This window comes from Vanellus vanellus (genome assembly GCF_965231255.1).
Source record: "Vanellus vanellus genome assembly, chromosome: 4".
Lineage (NCBI taxonomy): Eukaryota > Metazoa > Chordata > Aves > Charadriiformes > Charadriidae > Vanellus > Vanellus vanellus.
Genome location: NC_138909.1, coordinates 44,196,080 through 44,220,741, shown reverse-complemented (window position 1 = coordinate 44,220,741; position 24,662 = coordinate 44,196,080).

The window sequence follows — 24,662 nt, the reverse complement described above, 5'->3', positions numbered from 1 at the left end:
TTGCTGCTCTGGCTATTCTTCCCCTTGGCATCTGGTTACCTATTTAGCACGCTGGTGCGCACGCAGTCGCACACCCCTGGACAGCACACACAGGTTCCAGCCTGCTGGAGGCAGCTGTGGGTTTGTTACGGTGTTGATTACCCTGCTCACAATGTTCACCAGTTTCCTGGGTGCCTTCAGAAATCCTCCGCACAGCAGCGTTTAGTTTGCTAAAGCATTGTCTAAAAATGGAAAGGGAGAGAGACACGGTAGTTTTGATTTTGCACTCTTGGTTTGGTACTCGGTGCCCTGAACGCCAGGAGGGCAATAAGAGAGTTGAGAATCATCTTCTGAATGAAAGCAAGAGATAATTTTCAGGTTCATTTTGTTGTAATGGTGGGATTCAGTTGCCCAAGCAGAGCGGTAGCACCAGAAGGGTACAGATCTGCACATCATGTATGTTGGTCCCATGCAAATCTGCCAGATAACCCAGAGCATCTAAAACTAGACATCTTCATGTAGGCTTCTGCATTCAAGGATGTGTCTCTAGGAGGTGGTGAATCACCCCCTCAAATTTCCTTTTTTCTTCTTCGAAACAAAAGGGATCCAAAAGACACTCAGAAGACTCCTCTGATCTTCCCTGGGTTACTTCAACCACACCCCAGGGGTTATTTTCAGCGTTGCGTTTGTCCTGTTTGATGGCCAGAATAACATCAAACAGCTTATGTGCATCTAAAACACATGTCCCACTATAGTTGCAGAGCTAGGTCTTTTTGGAGGCTGGTTCAGGATGGTTTTTCCTCTATTACTAGTGAGTCCCTAGTGCCTCCTGGATCATGAGTGAAGGCCTTGTGGTGGACTTCATACTGCAGTTTTACAACTTTTTCCAGGTGCAGGTATAAAATAAAATCTCCTTCAAAATCCGATCATCCATATCTACTTATCAGGGAGCACAGCTGCAGAACAGGGTCGGAGATATCTTTTCTGCGAATTATCATTTTTCTCTTGCTAGCCTCCCCATGTTCAGCTTGAATTAAGTTACTTGTGCCTCTCTTCTCCTTGCATGACAATTCTTTTGCCATATCTCCCTTTACTAATGCACCGTCTGCCGTGCAAGGACCAGCCGTCTTATTTCTCTGTACTATTTCTACTTAAACTCAGAACAGTTGTTCTCAGCTCACATTTGTCTTTGAAGTTTACTGCTCCTGTTTCACACTGGAAAGAGGGTGCACCTCAGGATGCACCTGCAAGCTCCTCAATGTCTGTCCAGTTTTTCCAGCTGTTCTAGCAGAAGGAGTCTGCTCTACGTTCAAACCCTCTCCTGCCACCATGAGAGATGTACATGAAAGATGCATTGCCTTGCAGAAGGTCTGGAGTCTTCTGGACAGTGCATCAAGCCAAAACTGGTGTTTCCGGCAGCTTTTCTGAGCCCATACCGTTGTGTGATGCAGGCAAAGCCACCCCATCCCATATAATCTCTGCCCACACCATCTGTCCTGTTTATTCATCTGTCTTTAATCCTGACTGCAGGTCCTGATTCACACTGAGATGCTGACCATGGTGGGAGAGTCAGCATTACCATTAAAACAGGCGGTAGGTGACATGCCTTATATGTACTGCGCACAGTGCGCAGGAGAGACAAACAGTGCATGGGGAATCTTCGTGTTGAAATTTTCGTATGAAAAACTAAACTAGACACCCAAAATCTGCAGATTCACTACATGTTTCTCTGTACTTGTTTGGAGCTCAGCAAATATAATAGCCACAATAGCAAATAAGTTGTCTTCTGCAGGTCTAGACAAGGTCAGGAACATTTTAGTGAAATATTCTTTTCAGTCTTATTTTTACTGCAATCAAAATGACTAAAAATAAGTGGGATGACATCCACACCATTTTTATTTAGATCTAAATAATAGAAACACATGGATAAAAGTTCTGTATTTTATTTTCTTTCATGTGGAATTTACTCTGCCTTCCAAACACAAAAAATTATATGTGTGTGTGTGTGTGTGTGCGTGTGTGTGTCTGAATATGTAACAGTCATATTTATATTCTGTGTTTTTGTTATTAAAAACAAAGTTTCAGTCGAAACAAAACATGTGCTGGACCAGCCAGTAATTGTTATTTATTTAGCCAGATGTCACCTCTTGGCAAATAGCTATGTGCTTTGGGTTTTAGTCATAAAAAATAATACATTAAAACTGTGGAATGTTCCCCAAAGTGGAAACTCGGGATAGACGGACATTGCTGAGGAAGGGAGGCCAGGGAGGCTGCTTGAGCCCTGAGCCCTTCCCTGTCCGCGCTGCTTCACTCGCGCCTTGCTTGCTGGCTCTGTTTCGGACCACCCCAACTTGCTCCCTCAGAGACGTGGTTGTGGGGATAACTCAGTCCTGTGACCCCACCCCATAGCCTGGAAGGGTGAGATTGTACCCAGATGGGCTCTGGTCACCCCACGCACTGCTCCAAACCTAGCTTAGACGGCTTTGTATCTTCAAATACACTTGCAACACATGAGCTCATGCTATAAAGGCATTGTCTTGAGGTATTGCAGCAGAGTCCACGTTATTTCAGACACTTTGAATGGAAAAAACACAGAAAATATGAGACTCTGCTGGGGGGGACTAAGGGGAGAGTAAGGTCCAGCTGCTACATGATGGAGATGTGGCCAACCTTCTTTTAGAGAGGACCAGACCTGAGCAGCACAGAGGTCAGCCTGCCTGTCTCTGGTCCTCTCCTATTTTGCTCTGCACTTATACCTTGAATTCCTGCCTGGGTCTGTTTGTGGATATACAATCCATTTGAACTTCTACATCAAAAGATAAATAATTCACTTGGCTAATGGAAGGAAAGTTGTTTCTCCCTTCTTTGTCCACCCCAAGGTCCACTCAGCCATCTTTGGGGCAAGCCAGAGGGAGCCGACTCTATCATTTTGGGATTTGGGGGCCACACTCATCAGCAGCTGAATCCAACTTATCATCTTGACTGTCTGCAGCAAAGACAAGCTTTTCAAATTATTTTGTTGACGGTGGCAATGGGCGTTGAGTTCAACGACAGGAGGAGGAGAGGGGAGCAACTTTTAAGGAAATATGGGACAAAGCTGTAAGCTTAGCTGCTCTTCCTCCTGCTGCAGGCTGGAAGGGAGGGAAGCCAGGTATAATTGCGCTGGAGCTCAAGCGAGGTTGGCCCTGGGCTTCATTCAGCACCTGCTTTTCATGGGAATGACAGCTCCTCTGTTCCCAGCACAGAGGCAGCTCAATGAGAGCCTGTAGAGCCAGGCAGCCTGGCGCAGGCCCAGGCTCCTGTGACACGATAAACACTCCGTCTCTCTGCTGCTCGACAGACATCCAAAAGAGAGGGAGAGAAAGAGAGATGCAAACAGTCTGGGAGTGACATGCCATGTGGCGAGGAAGCTTTTCCCCAGGGATTGCAAGATTACTTCTATACCAAATGCCAGGCCGTCAATAGCCACCTAGCAGAATGTGTTCGCAGTCACAGTCATCCATGCAAGGAAGAATACGTGGATTTGCTACTGACATACATCTTCGAACAAGGTTAAAAGCAAAAAAAAGCCCATCACGGCAGTTCTGCATTACACCTGACCCTGGGCAGCTTGCATCCAGGAGCCTGAAGACATCTATGAAGCAGCAGAACTATGGGCAGAGAAGGAATATGTGTGTGTGCTGTGTTTGGGGGTGGCCATTGATTTACAGGAGGACAGAGGAGGTTAAACAGTATGAACTGAATGCACCATGGCACATGGCTAGCAGGCAAAAAAGGTTTTGCAGACCTCAGTCTATGTATCGAGTCATAGAATCACTTAGGTTAGAAAAGACTTTTAAGATCATCAAGTCCGACCATAAACCTAACACTGCCAAGTCCACCACCTAACCATGTCCCTAAGAACCACATCTTTTATATGGGATGATGACTTCACCATTTCCCTGGGCAGCCTGTTCCGATGCTTGATAACCCTTTCGGTGAAGAAATTTTTCCTAATATCCAGTCTAAACCTGCCCTGGTGCAACTTGAGGCCTTTTCCTCTTGTCCTATCACTTCTTACTTAGGGAAAAAAAACCAACACCCACCTCATTATAACCTCCTTTCAGGTAGTTGTAGAGAGCGATAAGGTCTCCCTATTAAACACGCTGTCATCAATCAGCATATAGTTCTAGGCAGGGGTGGAAAATGGCAATGATGTGCAGGTACCCCTTAAATCTGAGAGTCCCTTACAGCTGAGAAAGGTGAAGACAGCACGGGTATGCTCAGGACCAGAGGTGAGCTCTGTCTACAAAGATCTGATGGGATTGGACTTTTTCCATTCCAACTGTTTTTCAACTCAGAACTGAATATTTGGTTAAACCGCAGTTTTATACAAAGTTCCTGCTTTATTTAGCAAATTGATATCTCAGCAGAAAAGAAACATCAATGATAAAAGAACATTTTTTTGCTAAAACTTCTGTAAAACTGAGGAAAATTGATTTGAGGCAGAAATTTTGATAATTTTTATTCAGATTTTATTTGACAAAAGAAAAAAAAATCTCAAAAAATTTGCATGTTGAAATTGCCCTTCACATATGCTATATTGCTTACTCTAGCGTTTATTCATCAGGTCAAAGAAAAAGCCGCATTTAAAAACCTTGGTGCATAAGACTTCAATGTAGTGATAGAATCATAGAATCATAGAATGGCTTAGGTTGGAAAGGACCTTGAAGATCATTGAGTTCCAACCACCCTGCCATAGGCAGGGACACCTCCCACTAGACCAGGTTGCCCAAGGCCACGTCCAGCCTGGCCTTGAACACCTCCAGGGATGGGGCCTCAACAACCTCTCTGGGCAACCTGTTCCAGTGCCTTACCACCCTCAAAGTGAAAAACTTCTTCCTAATGTTCAATCTGAACCTGCCCTCTTCCAGTTTAAAGTCATTCCCCCTTGTCCTATCACTACATGCCCTAGGAAAAAGTCCTTCCCCAACTCTCCTGTAGGCCCCCTTTAGGGACTGGAAGGCCGCAATAAGGTCTCCGCGGAGCCTTCTCTTCTCCAGGCTGAACAGCCCCAACTCTTTCAGCCTCTCCTCATAGGAGAGGTGCTCCAGCCCTCGGATCATCCTCATGTCTCTCCTCTGGACACGGTCCAGCAGGTCCATGTCCTTCTTATGTTGGGGACTCCAGAGCTGGATGCAGTACTCCAGGTGGGGTCAAGGTCTTTTCTTCCCATTCTCGTTTATAATGCTACCTTCAGGACATCTCTTCCTCCCATTACCTTCATGGCCTGAAAATCATCATCTGAAAGTCATGGTCTGCCTAAATCTGAAATTTCAGTTTTCATCTGAGAACTCTTCAACTTTCAGGTCCTGACTGTTGTTAGATGCACCTAAAGCCTTACTAAGGCACCTACACTTCTGTTGGAGGATATACCCTAAAACACCCAAATCCTTGTAGAGCTCCTAAAAATTCTAACCCCCAAGAAAGCCTTGGTGGGATTCCCAGATTAGGGTCTCAGCAGAATTTCTGGTGAGGTTTCAGAGGAAAGATAAAATGCTCTAATAGTCGAAAAATTGTGGTTCTTCCTGGTCCCATCTGCACTCTTATGGAAGCTCTGACATTTACTAAACTCTCAGAAAACTAGTGACCTTTCTTTTCTGGTTTAGTTCTCTGCCAATTAACTGAGCCAAAACAGAGGTTCAAAGAGTGCCAGGATCAATGCAAGGGAAGGAGCAGGACCATGTGGCAGGGAGCCGTTCAGCAGCTATGAGCTGCTGGATCAGTTCAGCCATCTTATAAAACCTAACCCCCACAACATGTCTCTGGAACACCTACATGAGCTTTCACGCGTGTCCTAACCACATAAGTCCTCCCACTCTCTTTATACCTACAAAGCCTGTAGTTAAGAATATAAATGACTTTGACTCCCCACCAGCAGAATAGCCCAACCATTGACCTTTAAGATATCCTCGACGGGACTTTCACCGCAACACTCCTGTTGAAGCTATTTCACTTTGAATAACGCATTTCAGTATTCATTGCTGAAAGGATGGGGACTCAGGCATACGAGATGCTGTCGCAGTGACTAGGAGACCGAGTCCTGAGCTAGGCATCGGGGCTCCCTGTCCAGCACACAGGGAAAGCAGGCATCTGTGCTGCTGCAAATTATGTTAGGCTGCTACTGTGGCATTAAAAAAAGCATCTAGGGGGAGGAGGGAGACGACGTCTGTGCGAGCAGAGCTGGAGGTTATACATGAACTTGGACAGGTCCCAAGGAATTTCACCAGCCTATTAAGGAAACATTTACATCAACCACAAGTTGCTTAATGTTTACTATGTTAAATAATCCAAATTCCATGGAACTCTTTGTTCCTATGTGTTTGGGGAGAAAAAGTGATACCTATAAGCAGTGCTCTCCAAGCTTTAATAGCTTTGGCCCCGTTTGCTCGCTGTGTTCTGGTGGCTTTTGTGCAGTTACCCAGCAAAGCATTACTGCTTGCAAAGTGTACATTCCCGGGGAGACCGGTCGTGCTTTGGGGCTGCCAGACCACCGAGCCAGGACCCTCGCGGACCCGCCAAGGTGAGAGTTAAGCCTCTTTGCCTGAGAAGCGATATTATCAGCTGTTTTCTCAGAGAAACCCCATTATGCCCGAATAAAGCCAGAGCAGGGAGGGATATAGGCAAAGAGACGATAATGATTTCTTTTTTGAAGCAACATAAAAGAGAGCGAGGACTTCAGCAAGAAACCTGAGGAGTTAAGAGGCAGCGCTGAGGTCTCAATGGAGATGGGGTATTCTTCTTCCCCTCACCGGGCCCTGGAGGTATTTTGGAGTGGCCAGAGCCAGAGGGGAGTTAGTAACTGCCAGCCTGATAAAGGGATCATTGACTGTGGAAGGTGAGAACGGGGAGGAGGTTTTTCACATTAGATTTGGGCCAGGGCCAATGGACTTAATCATCTTGGCTCCCAGGCTGGCTCCCAGTAGCTCCAATCCTTCCCTTGTTCACTCAGCCACGTTGGTGTTGGGAAAACATGAGTGAGGTCAGCAGAAACCCCTGTGAATGGAAGGTTTTTTTCTGCTGCAGACTGAAAAGAAGAGAGAGGAGGATTCAGACTCACAGATCTCATCTGCGGTGGCTTAGTTGGAAGGAAAGCAAGGCTTTTCCTGCTGGCCCAGCATGATGGGATTCAACCCATGAGGCCCTTCATGCTCTTCTCTACTGGGCAGAATGCCCTGCAATGACCCTCCTGTGGATAAACAAAACAGGGGCCTGGGGACGTGGCAGGATTAGCTGGCTTCAGCAGCACCAATGGCCTCGCTCTTCTCCTCCACAGCATCCCACATCCAGTCCCTTGTGTGGTTCCACTGGTTGGAGTTACGCAATACTCGTAGACTCGCCCCACTGCTTCTCCAGCACTTGCACGATCATATCTACTGGAGATCTGTTACAGTACCAAGACACAAGGCTCTGTGTGTCTCTGCTGCCTGCTAGCTGTCCAGTATTTTAGGCTGAGATCTTGGTGTAACAGAGCCATGCCATGGCCGCAGTGGGACCTTGCATGTTTGCAAAGTGATGGCATACAAGGCCCTTCACATCCTTGGGTTCTTGTGTCTGACAAGGTTTTTCCTCTGTTTTTGTGGCAAAGCATATGACAGCCCTTGTGTTGTGGGATTCAAGATAAAATTTACAGCTGTGGTATAAGTGGTTTCAGATTAGTACCCAGTGACTCCACCAAGAAATCTTCACAAGGCAGAACAATTACTGCAGAAACAGCTGCTGAACATGGTGGAGAAGGTGAAAGAGAAGTTCCCAAAAGAAGTTAAGGAAGTCCTGCATTGAGAGAGGAAAGAACAGAAAGGCTTAGGGAGAAGACAGGTGGCTGAGGAAAGGACAGCAATCCTGCCTCTTGTTCGATTTTCACAACTGAATACCACCTCACAAGCCCCTTCTGTGTTCTTGGGTGTGGGTTTGCAGTGAGTGGGGAGCTGGAGTTGCAGGAGCTGAGAGCAGAAGCAAGGATGGTTCAGGGGGATTGGAGTTAATGCCGGAGCCATGAACAAGGTGGAGGTTTGGGGAACCTGTCTGCTGCTGCCAACAGCGAAGTATGCATCAGATTCAAATATGAAGTTGAAATTATAGCAGGTGGAAATTCTGGTGGTTCCTCTTTATGAAAGAGAAGGCTGGACACAGAAGCTGAAACTACTGAAGGAAGAAGAGGAAACTGAAGTGTCAGGAGCTGGAACTATGGAAGCTGGGTTGCAGGGGCTGGACTCAAAACCTCAGGGAGCTGTGTAGACCCAGCGTTTGTACCAGAAGAGAGAATGATTCCTGCTGTGAAGGGAAATGATGTGGCAAACAGCAGAAGGGAGGGGGGCAATGAGTAGTGGGAAAAGGATGACCATATGAATGGAAGACTTTTCCATGCTTCAAGGCATGTCTTGACTATAGAAAATAAGTTTGGAAAGGATCTTGGACCAGATCCCAAGCCAGAAGCAAATCTAAACTGTCTTTCAGAGGTGTTTGTCTGCTTAGTGACTTCCAGAGATGGATGTACCATGACCTTTTGTGCTGGGAAGTTTTCCTCCCTGTCTACCTTGAAAGTCTTTCACTGAAAATTAAGTGTAACACTCTTTCTTATGTACCACAATCACGGAAAAATCTTTTAATGACAGCAGTGACAACAGGAGTAAATAAACTGCTATGCAGAATCCGCCCCATCCACAACAGGTTGCCTGCTTCTGTCATGGAAGAGGAAAACTGAAATCAAGCCCATGTATGCTTAGCTCCGCTCCAGCACTTTATTTCTGGACATCCGCAAATATAAACAAACATCATCATTTGCATTTCACAGTGGGCAAAACGCACTATAGGAAAGGAAATCATCAGGCCATACATGAAGCCAGGAATGTAATGCAGATTCCATAGCTTTCCTTCCTTGAGAAGCTATGGATGAGTTTCTCCACTTCCTAATTAAGGTTTTCAAGGACTGCTCACCATAGCCCAATAATCCTACTGATACCTGCTTCCAGCCCACATCTTCTGGGAAGCAGCATTCAAAGTCTCTTCACCTGGTACTCTTGTATCACAAGGCCACCAAGAGCACTTAGGAATAACTGCATTTCTAAATAGTCCTCTGTTCCATTTTGTTTTCCCAGAGGGTTAAATACTAATAAAAAGTTAATAGAACTTATAAAGAGTTTTCTGTGCAAGGGTATACTCATGAATGGACCCCTGCATCATATCAGCAGCAAATCTGGGCTACCCAGAGCAGTCCTCAGCCAGCCTTTTGAGTAGCTCAATGAATGAGGAGACATCCACCCACCCAAAACTGCACCAGAAATGAAATTCTCAGCTCCTCCCAAGCAGCTGGAGGATGCATCAGTGAGAAGACCACCTGACACAGATGGGAAGGGAACCAGAGCCTCAGCCTTGCAGCAGGACGGCCTTGGCCAGGGATCCAGCCCACTACAGAACTGACCTGTCAGTGCTGCACATGTGCTAGATGGTGCCCCTTCCCTTCCCTTCCCTTCCCTTCCCTTCCCTTCCCTTCCCTTCCCTTCCCTTCCCTTCCCTTCCCTTCCCTTCCCTTCCCTTCCCTTCCCTTCCCTTCCCTTCCCTTCCCTTCCCTTCCCTTCCCTTCCCTGGTGGTCACTTTGAGTGCCAGAGGGAACTTTTCCAGACAGGGAAGCAAGAAACAGGATTGTTTCAAACCTAACATGTGCAGTGTGGGTGGTGAAAACTGCCGTGTTGTGAGACGGAGGTCAAAGAAGATAACAGGACTTGATGCAAGGTCCAGATCAGTCTGATTTACCCTGTACTTTAACAAGTTGCCTCTAAGGTGGTTTCAAGGCCAAATGCATTAATCATCACACTTTTCTATTTGACGGAGGACACTTAAAGTTGGCTTTGAGGTGGGGCCCCAGGTGGACCTCCTATAAACCTCCTTCCTCAATGTGCTCTTCCCTGGAATGTCCTGATTTTTTAAAGGCTGTTTGTGTGATGCAAAACAGAGATGATAACTCCAGGCCCTTTCCAGAGATATCCCATGTGACAAAACTCTGCTGTCATCTAAAGCACCTATAAGGGTGACATAATGACATATATGTTGGGAATACCCAGATTTGGAGGTGGAACAAGTCTACTGTGTGCACCAGGATATTGCTGGGAAAAGGACTGGGGTATATATATTTGGAAATCCAGAAAAAGAGCTAAAGGCGGACTTGTTAGAGCTCTTATTTACAGACACATGTCCTTGGTCAAAAATAAATAACAATCAAGAAGAGCAATGCAGGAAACATATGATGAAGCATCAGAAAGACAGAACAATGATCTGTGTCAAGAGTTTCCAGGGAATGTCGGCACTTCTTCTGAAACTGTGGGCAGAGCACGCAAAGCCTGCCTGGGTTTCTCTTCCAGCCCATTTGGAGCAGCTTCTCTTGGGCTGGATGCTTCCCAGGCTCCCATGACAAGATCATGCACCACGCTTCACTTCCCATCTCATGCCATTGGAATGAAAGGATGAAGCAATGGGCATGTGCTTTGTCACCAAGGTTCGTGAGCACTGGCCCTCCAGAATCCATTTTGCACATGTGGCAAGGAAAATCTGGGTCTGTTTATCATTAATTAAGCAGCTATGAGAACTATTTCCTTAGGACAGATTATCATGTTTCAGCCAGCCATCAGGTTACAATTGTCAACTGAAATTAACATTAATTGCCTACATGTTCTTGTTTAATGAGGTATCGGCTTCATTCTGTGCTGTGGTCATCATGGAGTGATTATTGTGAGCCTTGAGTTCACGTCATGTTTGAGATACCCACTTCTGCTCTCTGTCTGACAAACTGACAAGTACAGAGACATTAACTCAAATTTGGTTGGGCCTAAACCAGGGTAAATTTTACTGCTGACAGGAACACTTTTCTGGTTGAGATTTTCTAAAACTTCTACCCTCTTCTTCTTCTCCAGTGACCTAAAGGTAGCAATGCCTCCTTTGCAAAATAACTAGTGGGATTTTGCCATTTCTGGCAAAAGCATGACGAAAGCAGGGAGATCTATGACCAGCTGCTCCCTGTGAGCATATCTCCTTTGGCACTGCCTAGGATCCTGCACCAAAACAGGTGCAAGGGCAAGCCCATCAACCTTACAAGGATCACCAATCCAGCACCCATTGGCACGCATCTCCTCTGAGACAAGGAGCAATGATGACAAAGATCTAAATAAGGTGTGCAGACTCTAGTGTTTGGTGATGTCTGAATCTCGGCCCTTTACTGTCGTCACAGACCTACGGCTCAGAAGCAGGACTGGCTTGCTTTCCTAAGTGGGATTAAACCTTCGCTTTTTTCTTTTTGAGGCAGAACCATGACATGGAGAGTGGTAAACCATGCCTGCCCCCACTCCACCTTTGCTAGATCTATCTTACTAAATAGAATAAGCAAAGGCTCATTCCCTGGCCTCAAATGCAAAAGGCAGAGCACAGATCACGTACTCGCTTCGGGAGACTCACTGCCCCTCACCCTTCTTTGAGAGAGTTACAGAAAGGCACTTTGAGCTGAAACTCTCCTAGGACTAAAAAGAAAGGAAGCTCAACTCACCAGAGTTTGCTTTTTTGGTTCTGTCTGACAAGCAGTGTGACAGAAATATGATGCAGTCTCTCCTTTTTCATATCACATTCAGCTTAGATTGCTTCAAGGAGAGTGCACAAGCAGTCCACGGTGTGGAAAGCAGACATAAATCATGCCCATAAATCAGGAGCCCAGGCTGCCTGTAGTGGCAGAGAGAGGGTAGATTGCAGCAGGTGCACAGATTAGATCCCATATTTTACTGCTGCTATCACCACACCCTCTTCTGACTTAGCAAACAGTTCCTGGAGGGAAGACTAATCTTCTCCCTTGCTCACAACATGCAGTGGAGTTTTCTGCAGAACAGGTCCACCCAACTGACCTTCATGTCTGGGAACCACGTTTTATATGAAAGGAAAGAGCTGATTCTTCTAACAAGTAAAGAGCTGCAGGCTGAGGGGAAGGTCAACAGGGATCATGGGATCACCTAGTTTGAATGCCTGCCTAACATTATGTGAAGTCACCCCGTTTCTCCTAGCTTCAGGCCCACTAAGTACACTGTTGATCAAAATGTGACATCCATTCAAGCTTGCTTTTCTCCAGAATTAGGGAATTCAGCACTCCCCTTTGGAGTTTAGTTCAAACATCTTGACTCTCTCTGAGAAAATAAATGTCTTGAATTTCTCTTTTGCACTTTTTTTTTGGCTTCTGCAGTTCCTTGACATGCTCATCTCTGCTAGTAAGGATGGTCTGTCATCACCCAAGGTCTGTAGAAACATCGTACCTATGCCTCAATGCCATCCAAACACCTTTCTTCTGAGCTTACAATCTTTAGCTCTCTAACCCACCTCAGACAGGATTCAGCTCACATTAGCTTTAGACATCAGGAGTTAGAAGATGTGAATCCCGACCTCACTAAAAGACATTTTCCCCAGTTTTTCAACCAATACTCTGTTTCTGGCACTGCATCTGATGTTCGTTGGTCCTTTAAGTGATCCAAATCCCAGTGTCTGTCTCCTCAGCACTGTGGTCTCTGCTCTGAGCCATTGCTTTGTGGCTGGTGCTTTTAAGGATCCCATTAATCTTTGCTCTGATTCGGTTGTAACAGGAGCTCATGTTGACCTGTCAGTCCTCTCTGAGCCTTAAATCCTTTAAAGAGTTGCTGTTTTCTTGGTCTGTCATTCTCTGATTGTGGCCTTCCTGCCTTTCTTAAGCTTATAGATGTGTGACTTTGCATCAGCGTAGTAAGAAAATACATTTTATTAACTTGGGCTCTGTATGATTGCCCAGCCCTCATCATTACTTGACTTTATCTGTTTATTGAAACTTTATCTGTTTATTGAAATTTTATCTGTAACTTTTCCAGGATTACATATGTATTTGTAGGTCAACATTAAAAATGCTGAACGTCACCGGCACTAGATTTCTCCAAACTTTCTTTCAAACCTCCTTCAGCTCACAATGATTTTCCAGTGACATACATTCCCTGAGACCTGTCACTCATTCTGTCCTTGATACCATAAGTATGGCCTTATTGATCTCATTAGTTTAATAAGAACAAAAGTGCAATGCTGACTCAAACACCTTCAGCCATCAAAGAACATGATGTCTGTAAAGGTACCTCTATTGGCCAAACTCACTTGTTCATCTGAAAACAAAACAGGGCTTGTTTGCCAAAGTACTGTCTCAAAAAAAAACTAAAAAAACCCAAAAAAATCTCTAATGATGTGCTGCTCTTACTTCTACAATGAATGAATGTCATATCTGCTTTTCTGTTATTTTCTGTATAAGCTGTATTGGCTTAATAATGTTACGTGTACCCAGTTTATTCCAATTTCTGGGTTGAATGGCCCAAAAGTCACATCCACACTGTTGAGACCACTCGATTCCATGACATCATCAGACACATCCTGCATTTTGATATGAACTATGTGCTTTGCCCCCTGTCCTCACCCCCAAGTCTCCTCCCTGACCGAGCCTGGAGACAGATCAATACAGACAAGTGTTAGACTTTGCCTTGTGTTGAACTCTGGAGCACGGCTGCCTGAGAGTGCAGCTGCATCCTAATTTCTTCCATTCAGGGATATGGCCAAATACTGCCTGTAGCAGTTTCAGCTCCAGTTAGGAATTGAACCACTGGAGGTACAGCTTAGTCAAAACCCAGAAAGAGTCTTGACGGATCCTTAAAGGATTTTTTCCTTCATTAAAACTTGGGCTGCTTTATTTTTGCTTCTGACTGCAATAAAGGAAAGGCAGTTTTCATTTATTCCTGCAGCTGTCAAAAGCCTTTGAATGAGTTTCCCCATCCCAGCGTTCATGGACTTCCCTGAGACACAGCTCTCTTGGAAAGTTTTGGTGTACAAGCCAGTTGGGAATAGCTAAGTGGAGACCTCTGAGCACTACACTGCAGCTACCCAGATGGTCAGAGAAGTTTATCTGGTGTAGATGGAGAAATTTCAGGGTGTTGGCTGCAAAGGCAAAGCTAAAGCCAGGATACTCTAACAGAAAATATTGCAATATTGACCTGGATTAAAATCTGAGAGAGACAGAATCTGAAAAATACCCTTGTTATGTGTTACACAAGTACATTTCTAAAAGGCAATTTAAAAATAACTATTTCATCTAAACTGACCTTTTCCAAGAAGTTGTAATTTGTCAGGATCAGCCTCTGATGTTAGTCTTAGAGATGAGGATCAAGAATACTCTGGCTCAAGCACGCATCTCATGTTATAGTGCAGGGCTCAGAGGGGAAAGGACACTAAAAGGACTCTTGCTTGTTGTAGGTGACGCAAAGGGATGATGCGCTGTATAGCAAGAGTCCCTTGCCTCACCAGGACCTGTGACAGATAGATAAGCTTCTCTCTGTGGGGCTGCAGCCTGGAAATTTTCCAGGTATTCCTGTGACAGTCAAGGTGAGAATCCTGCTAACGGATCGAGTCACCCCTCTGGCTCCGTGGGTAGTATTTATGTTTCATGGAAACATGGGAGCAGGTCTATTGTCAGATTTAGTTCTCCTGGGTTTGTTTCAAGTAGAGGGATAACTTTCCGGATAACAGCACATTTCTGAAGGTCCTGACTTATCATTTCTGGCTGGTATTGTGGATCGCCTACATGGTCTTCACCAAGCAATGTAGACCTGATTACCCCAAAATATCTGGAATCTGAAATTAGAGTCTTTGTCTTTGAAGATGTGGATCACAGTGTCTCCGTTTCCTCTCAACCGGGTATGAAGAGTCTTATCCGATCGTTTTTAAAACTGAACACTTCAAAACTTGACAGGGACTGCCTGGATCATGAAGTCCAGTTGCTGTCCACTTCACAAAGCCAACCACATACAACCCTTTGTAAACAGACAGGTGTCCTTCTATTGTTCCTGCATTTTCTAATGAGAGGCTATTCCAGAGTTTCACTGCTGTGGTGATTTGTTCGTGGCCAGTCTACCCCAAGTGTCCTTTTGTCTTTTAACCTAATAGCTATTCTCTTCCTGAGATTGCTTTCAGCAGTCATGTATAGATTACCTTCCTTCTCAGGCCTTGCTTGAAAATTTAAACAAAGCTACATTCCTCTCTTCTTTTGTGGCCAGATCTCCACTTTGCATCCTTCCTCATTACCTGCTCACACTTGGTTTTCTAGAGATACCACCAGTGCTTTTTTTTAATGGCACTAAATCCCTCTCTCTCTATCAGAAACACTTCTTCTCATGCAAAATTTTCCCCTTGTATCTCAGGTGTTTTGAAAACTTCCCAATCTTCCCAGAAGTACAGCAAAAGACATATACAAACCGGAGGAGCCATTTTCCCGTTGAGGTAAGCAGTAAAACAGTTTTTGCCATCACTGAGACAAAGTAAGGTAAAGCTAAGTAAATCCACAAACTTCTCCCTGCATGTATTTGAGAACTTGGAAGCCTGACCCATCATTGTATTGATTAGGATGAGCCGAAGCCCATGTTTGTTTTGTGGATCCCCAAAGTCCTGCCTTTTCCAAGAAAGTGTGGGAAGGAAAAAGAAGAATCTCTTTAAAGTTAGCATGGTAGGAGCTGCTGCAAGGTAGGTTTTTTCCTTTTTTTTTTTTCCTTAGGTGAATTTCAATAAGGTGACCGCCAGTCCTGCACAAGATGCAGCTGCTGTAAATCCAAGCTCAAAATGTCAGAGTCGTAAACTATTTTGATGAAATGCCATCAAAGAAATCATATTTATTGGGATGATTTGTTGATACTGAATATCCAAACAGTTTGGAGTGCAGTAAAGTTCAGGGGGATGCAGGAATTTATGGCTCTCTGTTGCTGGGGTTGTTAATAACATTTCAGGAGACTAAACAAGAATGTTCCAGGGATGCGGATGGCTCGGCCAGGGGAGGGATGAAGTTTCTTAGTTCTGAAAAGAGCAGAGAGGTCATCAGTGTGTTTATGGAAACAGATTAGAGTCCCATTACATTAGGGAGCTCCCTGGACCCGAGGAGAGGAGTTACTCACCACAGCCTTTATTTTTGGCTTTTTTCAGTTCTTTTATAAATCTGGTGCCTTGAGGTGTGCCACAATCTTGGGAAATGTCATACAGCACTCATATTCCCTGAGCAGATAGAGGGCTGTTCTCCATCGTGCCAGGTAACATTTGACTTCATTTTTAAAGGAGTTTGGCCCTTCCAGACCACTGGATTTCTTGTTGCTCCTGTGAATACCCCCCCCATTTGCTCTCAGCCTCTTAACCGCTCCCAGTCCCAGGGACAAACATTCACGCAGAGTTGCACAGACCAATTATATTATACTGAATGCAAGTCATTTTCTTCCCTTAGTCCCTTTTATTGACTGACCCTTTGCCCCCTTGCTACAAGGGAATATTTTCTAGATGCCTTCCTCCACATCCCTCATTATTTTGTATTCTGCATCCTATTCCCTATCCCCTCCGATCAGTGATGTCATTCTGCAGTATTGGCTGCAAGTCCATCACAAAGGCCCACTACGGTCTTGGACAGACGATGAGTCATGTCTCATCAGGACCTGACGTGGCCTGGAGCATGGAGAAAGGAAGCAGGTTTGTCCCAAGGAAGGTTTTCAAGGATGCTCTCTGGAATAAATGCAATTTAATGCCCAGCTACTTGATCCCTTAGTCACAAATTGGCAACACTGGGGCATGAAGGTGATGGGAAACCTGAGTCTTACCCCAGTATAAACGGTGTGCACCTCCAAATCTTGGTTTTGTTGCAGTAAGGGACGTCTTGAAAGCATTTGTAGAAGGAAAGGCATTTTTCACTCAGCTAGACTATAATTAAGAAGCACCAGCTTCCCTTTTTTCTTCTCCTGTCTCCAAAGGCTGGTCACCAACAAACAATAGTTTGGAGAGTAGCTGTTTTCACAGCAGGATCCCAGATTATATTTGATCACAGGTTCTCAGCAAGGAGTGGATGGTCCTATTAAACATAATAAATATGTTTTGGGAGGAATGTCAAGTTGGTCAAATTTCCCATTAGATATGTTAATCGGCTAAAAAAAAAAAAGGGTTGTCTAATTAAATTGGGCAGTCTGAGGGCTGTGTTGTCTCTCTTCGTGGGAAAAACAGAATAATTGTTGTCAGAAAAACAAAAGATTTCCTCTCAATTTTTGACAGGTTTTTAACAACAAAAAGCTGAGATTGTACAAGGACAAAGAAAAGACTCAGACATTTTCCAGCCAGCTGTAGTCTTCTCTAGTGGTAGATGAGAAGAGGATTTCACAATGCTGATGGGAAAAGATTCCCAAAAGTTTTAATTTTATTTCTTTCCTTCTTTTTTATTTTATTATTTCTTTTTTTATTTTATAGCATGACCTCCTGGGGTGGAAACATTTGAAAGTCACTCAGTTGGATCAATTCTGAGAAACATCTGCCTTGGAATACTGGCCGCACTTGTAAAAGGAAAATATTGAACATGTTTTTGGGGTGCTTTTTTTTAAATTTATTTTTGTTTTTTAATAAATCCAAATAACTGGCTATTAACAGGATACTGTAATTATGCAAGACCAGGCAACTGAACAGATTATTATTCCAAGAATTTCTAACCAATGCTGCAATCCAGAATCTTATAAGTAAAGGAAAATAGCATAGCTACTGTAAACCCTAAGTGTACTTATGTGAGTAGGTTTAGTGTATTTAAAGTAGGACTCATATACATCAGTCACAACCTGGGAGCAAGAGCCTGAAATTCTGCAGAGTTCAGGGATCATCTTTGCTCACATCTGCAATGGTAGGAGCAAAAGCTGGAGAGGCATGTAGAGCAGAAATGAGAAGCCTGAGGTCACACGGTAGCTTGGAAGAAAATGGAATAAACCACAGCTCTGGATTTTGGATCCAGTCTATACCATCCCCATTTGGCTGGATATATACCCTTGCAGCCTATACAGATTGCCTTTGCCACACAAAAAAACCTCAGATGTTGCTGATACTCTCTGGGCCGTGGTGTCTTGATGGTGGGGTTGGTGTTTCTGTCATTCCTCAGATGGTTCAGCTGTGGCTTTCATGATGGTGTGGCCAGGGCAGGGTTGTGCAGACACGAAGGTTACTTGCATTCCTCACTGGAGGAAACAGCGAGTCCTGGGACTGCTGAGGCCATCCCTGTGGGGCTAACCTGGACCCATTGGTGTCCCAGCACTGCACTGGGACCAGCCAGGATCTGCCACCTTCATCTGCCTGTGAGCCACCTCAGGGCTGTCCCACCAACAACTCACCAGGGTTCCTCCGTGTGTGTCCTGGTGCTATCTGCGGATGTTGGCATCTGGTTCTTAATGAGATCGGGACATTTCATCAAGGATTTCAGGGAAGAACCTCCTCCAAAAAAAGGTTAAAGATGGGATAGCATACATGCAGTTTGCATGGACAGGTAATGGAAATGGTATGCTTGTACACGATAAGGGAGAAGGCAAAAGTGAAGTATGTAAGAAGATATTGGTTTCTTCATGTTGATGCAAAGGCATCGGTCCAGGAGGAATACTAACAAATGCTAAATGCACTAGGAATATTGGGATGAAAAAAATTGTATAAAACGGAGGCAAAGAAAGGTTGGATCTATTACATCTGGGTGAACCTGGCTTAGGATGGCAGATCTAGGCTGAAACGTTTATAACAGGATTTAATGGGCCCAAATGTCTTTAGCTCAGTCTTGCAGGGACACAGAGCTTATGTGAACATACTGTCATGTATATGTCTATTTCTCTGCCCCCATCAATGATTTCTAATATGTGTCTTGTCCAATTTCATCCAGCTTTTCAGGGTGTCTCCAGAGCATGTTGTTCATGCGGGAGTTATGAAAACTAGCAGTAGGTGAGGACAAAGATAACTTACTGCATCAGCTGATAGAAAAGGTTAAAACTCACCCTCAGAGAATCTAGGAAAGAGAATTTCTATTTTATACCAGACTGGGCACACAACTATTTTTTTAACAGATTCTCAGGACCTGCCCATGTCTTATGGAGGGACCTGGACTCATAAAGCCCGACTGTGGGCAGATGAACTGTCTTCTGCTCCAGCCCAAGCATTACAACCCTCCTCCAACCTGGATGCACAAAGCTGTATTAGTGGTAATGACGATGGGACCTGCCTGGTCTCAGGCTACTGAGAAACTTCTTCCCCACCTGAAAGTCACCCGTAGAAGACAGCTACAGACAGCCACAATGCCATTTTTACAGGTTCCCTATTCAGAACCTAACAGCACTTTAACAGAAAATATCCCTTGGTGGCCAATAAATCACTGTTTATCACTCCAGAGGCTCTTACAGTCACTGAGATAATGCACCAGTGTTATAATATTGATCGATGGATATCTCCTCCCCACCCTCAGCTCTATCAAACAGGCTGCTCTCTTGCGTGTCAGGAATGAAATACTTTGGCACAGAAGATGGAATTTGGAAACTGTCCATTCACAAGCTCTCAGCAAGTTGTCTGGTTTTAACCTGATTTTCAAAAGGTAATTTCCTGAGGCGTAATGCTTTTTTTCACTGCCAAGGTCCTAATTGCACACAAACAATAAATAAAAGGCTTTGTTTAGGGCTTTTAACATTTTTACTTTATGAGGTTTTATATGACTTCAGAACTGCTTCAGATGAGACTGTAATCCTTCCTAACAGAGCCAGGAGTGGAACATCTATCTTCTGTGAGCATAGACATGGCCCTCAGCTCCAGAATATCAGTCTTTCACATATTTATTTTGTGAGGTAGAGAAATACCCACTTTCAAAAGGAAACAGTAGCAAAAGAGGATAAGGAACTTCACCAATTTCCCAGAGGAGACTTGTGATGAAAATCATCTCTCATCTATCACTGCATCTTCAACCACCCACTCCTGAGGATTTGAAAGCCCTTTGTGAACTGGGATGAATTCATCAGCCCCCTGGAAGTGGTTTGTTATTTCTGCCCTATTTTCCCAGATGGTGGCTGAGTTGAAACGTGGGAAAATGAACTGGCATGGTCAACAGCACTACAGCAAAGGAGCGGCTGTGTTGCAGGGACCAGGACTATCCAAAAACCAAGTAAACTGTGAGCTCTTCAACCCTCCCACATGGGCATAAACAGCAAAACCAATTTCCTTGGCCTTCCACAGCATGTCTCAACCAAGACCTTATCCAAGACTCCACATGGTCTGGTGGCCAATGCCTCTAGTATTAAGTCATTTTACTATGGGTGACAAATAAGTCTTTCAGTGGTTATACTGTCCCATAATCCTTACTGTAGCTTGGAAAGGGACTAGTTTCCTCTGGGTGTAAACCCTGGTCTGTACCAACCTGTTTGCATTAAAGCCTGACGTCCACCTTGGTGGAGAGGCTTCCAAGCTTTCTTTCCCAAGCTGTCCGACTTTTGCTTTATTGACTGCTTCATGTCTAGGTTTCCAGAGGATGAAAACAAGGAGAAACAAGGATAGAAGTGGGATGGGTTGGAGCAGAGAAAATGCAGATTGGTTCTCAGGTAAATTTCAATCCTCTTAGGCTGTGGTAATGTCTCCTGAGATACATGCCACTTTATCAAACCAGAAGACACAAAGCTCTCAAAATGTGTCATTGCAGAGTCCTGAGTCAGCCACAGTGGTAGAACAGGGTTAGAGTTCCTGATACTGCAAATGTCTGCTGTTTGGCTGAGGAGTTGCCTACAAAGCAATTGACTTCAGAGCCTCAGATTTTTGAAGGTATTGTGGTGGCCTAAAGAGCAAAAAGATGTGTTACAAAGTTTTACAAATGTGATAGGCGGGAACTTAGCAAGCACTGAGTTCAATAGGGAGAAGTCTTTGCCAGGTCTTTCTAATTCCCCTGGGAACACCTGCTGTTGATTTTCCCTGCAGAGTTTTTAATTTCTGCATGTGTTCTATGAAATCTCTTTGAGGACTTTAATACAGCCCTGCTAGAGACAACTTTTCCCTGATGAAGAATCGAATCCTTACAGCTGCTCCACCTCAACAGCCTCCCAGACTCCACGGTACCCTGAAGAAACCTCAAATATTGCTCCCCTCCTCTCCATTATCACCCTATCCTGCATCCAGCAGTAGAGATGACTGGAAAAGGAGTGACTCTGGTCTCTCGAAGAGGAACCAGTTTTATCTGGGAACTGTTCTCTGACATGGGAAAGCGAACCATGCCGGACAGGTTACTCTGCCATTTGACAAAGCAACCCACAGCTACAGACAGGAATCAGCTGATCTGCCAGTGATATATCTCCAAATTGAACTGAGATGCTGCTAGCTGTCTTCTAGCCAAAGATATGTGACCCTTTATGGATTTGACCCATACCCTTTTCTTCTGATGCGGTTTTTAAGTCCCTGCTAATTCCTGACTTGTAAATCTCCTTCAAAGGACCCAATGTAGACCACCTGAGGATCTGGATGCTTTAGTTCTCAATTATGAGGTCTCACATCAGCATTGGTCAAGTAGCTGCTCCACTCACTGGCATGTGGTATTTGGGTTCCTAATCTGCTGTGTGGTTTCTCCCAGTGGAAAAATCACCAAAGCTGGCGAGCACCATTTTAGGAGAGCCAGATGGAGCCATTCAGGAACAACAGCAACCAAACTCCCTCCTTGGAAGTGGTCTGGCCACACTGAAGTTGGGCAAGTGTGTTTTCCAGGATACAGAGTTTGCAGGGCTGTCAGTCAGCTCCATTTTTAAAGTACTAAATTCACACATAAAATGCTTGGTGTGTTTTGAAGAGAAATGTAATCTGTGCAATTTCTTTGAAAAAATATGGACACTGACATTTTACACCTGTAATTATGATAAAAGCTCTCAGCACAAGCCTGCGACTGTTTCCAGCAAATAAATCATCTTAACCCCTTGCTTTTAGGAATTTAGGGATCAGCCCTCCGCTATAAATTAGTAGCAAGTGATAATAGCTCCGCTTACAGCTGCCGTCTCATACTTTGGAGATGAAACACACCATGGAGGAAGACGGAGTGGTCACAGAGCCTCCCCCTACTCCATCCATACAGTTCACTAACAGGAACGTAGTTACACATAAACTATGTCCATGCCTGCAGGCAGTGGGCATCCCCAGTTACTTGTGCCAAGTATTTGATCCCCATAGGTACTGTGTGCATTTGCAGACCAGTAAAACACTAATGCCCAGGCCACATTCAGCAGATTACCTTTGCAGCTAAAATGGAAAAAACCACCTCTGTGCCTTCTGTCTTTTTTCTCTCAGGAAACTTATGAGGGTGCTTGGAGGAAATGACACTATGTGCTTTGAGTGCAGATAGATCCCGTGTTCAGAGCTTCCCCAAATGGCTCATTTTTATTATTATTATTATTTATTATTGTTATTGTTATTGTTGTTGTTGTTATTACCACCAACCACAAGAACAGACATTTTTCAAGAGCTCTGTGCACCCCTTGGGCCATTTAAGGTGACATGTATGGGGCCATCTGGTGAGTCCCACTATTGCAGTGGATCACTGGGCTCGTGTCAGTTGGTTCTGCAAAGGGAAGGTTTGAATCGGAGGAGCAGGACAAATGAAGTGAAATGAAGGTGCACGTCTTGTCAGCAGGATTGCATGGAAACAGGGCAGCCACCAAAGCAAGGAGGCCAGTCCTGGACTCCCTCATGAAGTGTGAGCAGGAGCATGGGAGGGAGAAGTGGATATTCCAAGAAGATGGGATTTTAGTGTTGGGAATGGAGAAGCTTTTCACTAGTTCCTGCTGAGCCATTGCCCCTTGAAGCTGACCGGGAACATGATGCAATCTCCCTGACTTCACTTGGCCAGAGCACAGACACCTCCAGGAGATCCCTTTGTTCTTAGTGATGGAGCAGGCAATGGTCTATCCCTTGGATAACATGGAAAACAAATCCTGCACGGTGTTTATCTCTGAGAAAAAGTTCTGTGCTGTAGGTATCCACACGTAGTCAGGCGAACTTTCCATTGATTAGGCTTCGAGTCCAAGCTGGAGTCCTTTGAAGGAGCCTAGAAAACCAGCTTGAATGAGCAACCTAATTTTCTAAGATTAAAGCTAGGAAGTTCGATCCCACCTGAAGGATGGAGGCCAGACCTTGATGCTATGGTTTCTGGGACTGGAAATCCAGAGATGTTGTATCCATTAAAACCACAGCTCCCAGACCCACAGCGTAGTGCTTGTAGGAGATGATCTGGTCACCGTGGGTGCCAGGCAGACGGAAGGTGTGGATGTTCTTCCTGGTCTTGGAAGGGGATTGACTTCTTCAATGTCCTCCTCAAATTTAGTAGGTGGGATCTAGTCCCATTTCCCCTTTGACAATTTATGTATTTTGCTTTGGGGGAGCAGAGGAGTGGGAACTTGAAGCTCCTTATCCCCATTGAAACAGTGATGCTCAAGAACGCTGGCATAGTAGAGGGGAGAGGAATTCCCTCCTCTGTTACTGTCCTGAAATGACACCCGAGAGAATGAGAACAGATGGTGTTAAATTGTGTGAAATATGAGCCACGCTAATGATTGAACAACTTCCTGCCCATGCCAATCCTGCATCTTTGCATGACGTAAACATGGTCAAATCATAAGCAAACCCAGTGTTCACAAGGCTGATAACACAAGGGAGAGGAGAAGGAGCTAGAAGACATGTGGGGAGGGGCCGGTAAATGCAGGAGAGGGAGGGAGGAGAACCACACACTCTCCCTGCACCAAGAGAAAGCACAGTGTACCAGACTGACGGGGTTCCGTGGAATGCGCTCCTGCCAGGATAATGTGCTGGGCTGTGTTTGTGCACAATATTTCGAGACATCTGACACCACCGAGCACTTAATAGTGGGTTAACATAATCCGAGACTCTTTGTGGTCACAGGAGGTGGTGGGAGGAGGCAGGAGTATAGTGTCATGAGTTACTTTAATCACAGGGAAGTAGTCATTTCCCTGCAAAATAAATGATCCAGGAGGAATATATGTTTGATTCATCTCAGAGAGACTTTTTTATTTTATTGTCTTTACCTTCCGTAAATGTCCTGGTTTGAGGTAAAACAGAACCACGACAGTAAGAGATGCAACTTTAAGTTAAACTTCAGTAAGGCATTGCAGGTAAAAGGCAGGTCATCCCATACAGCTGACAGAAGAGCATGAGGTTTAGTGAGCAGAGCAATAGATTCCTCAGCTGGAAAAGGTGAACAATGCCTCGTCATTAGAGCAGAATACTTGTGTCTAATTTTTTGATTGTCCTGTTGATTTACTGAGTCCCTTGAACAAAAATCTTATCCTTTCTTAGTCTCACCTTAAATGTCAATGGTTAGACTTCACTCATAACCTCCATGGGAATGAAACTCATGGAGAAACAGCATTTAACTTGTGGCCCCAATATGGAAATTTTATTCATTATAGAGTTTCTCATTTTCCTTGGAAAAAAAGTAGAGGTAAAACAGACAGCAAATTTGGTTTCTTAACAATGTGAAACACATCTAAAATGATGATTTTTCATCTTTCTGTTGTGCATGGCTTTGGAACAGCTCTCTGTTGATGGCAGCTAAACAAGACAGAAAACGGTGGGGAAATAAGGCATGGTTTTTAAAATGAATGATGACTTCCTCCTTCAAAAAACAATTTCATTAAATTTTATACATTTCTCTAAAACCCACCAAAGATTTGTTTTCCTTACCTTTTCAAGAGAAAGGGAGTTTTCATCAGAAACCAATTCCGCTCACTCTGGTTTTGACACTGAATTCCACAGTTGTAGTAATATCATC